General features: G+C 38.6%; 1 pseudogene; it reads right to left on the reverse strand.

Annotated features, from left to right (window-relative positions):
* The window catches only part of LOC116698801 (contactin-associated protein-like 4), a 421,932-nt pseudogene that overhangs the window by 48,688 nt on the left and 372,894 nt on the right, over window positions 1-350 (reverse strand).

Consider the following 350-nt stretch of genomic DNA (forward strand, 5'->3'; position numbering starts at 1 on the left):
CTTTAAGGAGTAATCAGTAACCAGCGTGTCAGGAAACAACAATTTTTATTTGCCATTTAAAACTTTGTTATCTTCAGGGTGTCTGAGTGGTTTAGGTCCCATCAAGTTGCAATAGGCATTTACCCTTGTGGGTTCTAATCCAGCTCCTGCTATGAGTCAGATTGTTTTCTTATATGTTAAGGAAAGTAATGTCTAATGCTTAGTTTACAATAACTACTCCTGGTATAGATTGGTGCCAAATCAATGGTTGTTGTGATTTGATAGTATTGAGCTAGGATAATTAAACGGGGCGTGACTTAAGTATATGTGGCGGGGCACACCATCACCAATAAAAACAGAGCTCATTGCTG

This window comes from Etheostoma spectabile, chromosome 12 (assembly GCF_008692095.1).
Source record: "Etheostoma spectabile isolate EspeVRDwgs_2016 chromosome 12, UIUC_Espe_1.0, whole genome shotgun sequence".
In the NCBI taxonomy this organism is placed as follows: Eukaryota; Metazoa; Chordata; class Actinopteri; order Perciformes; family Percidae; genus Etheostoma; species Etheostoma spectabile.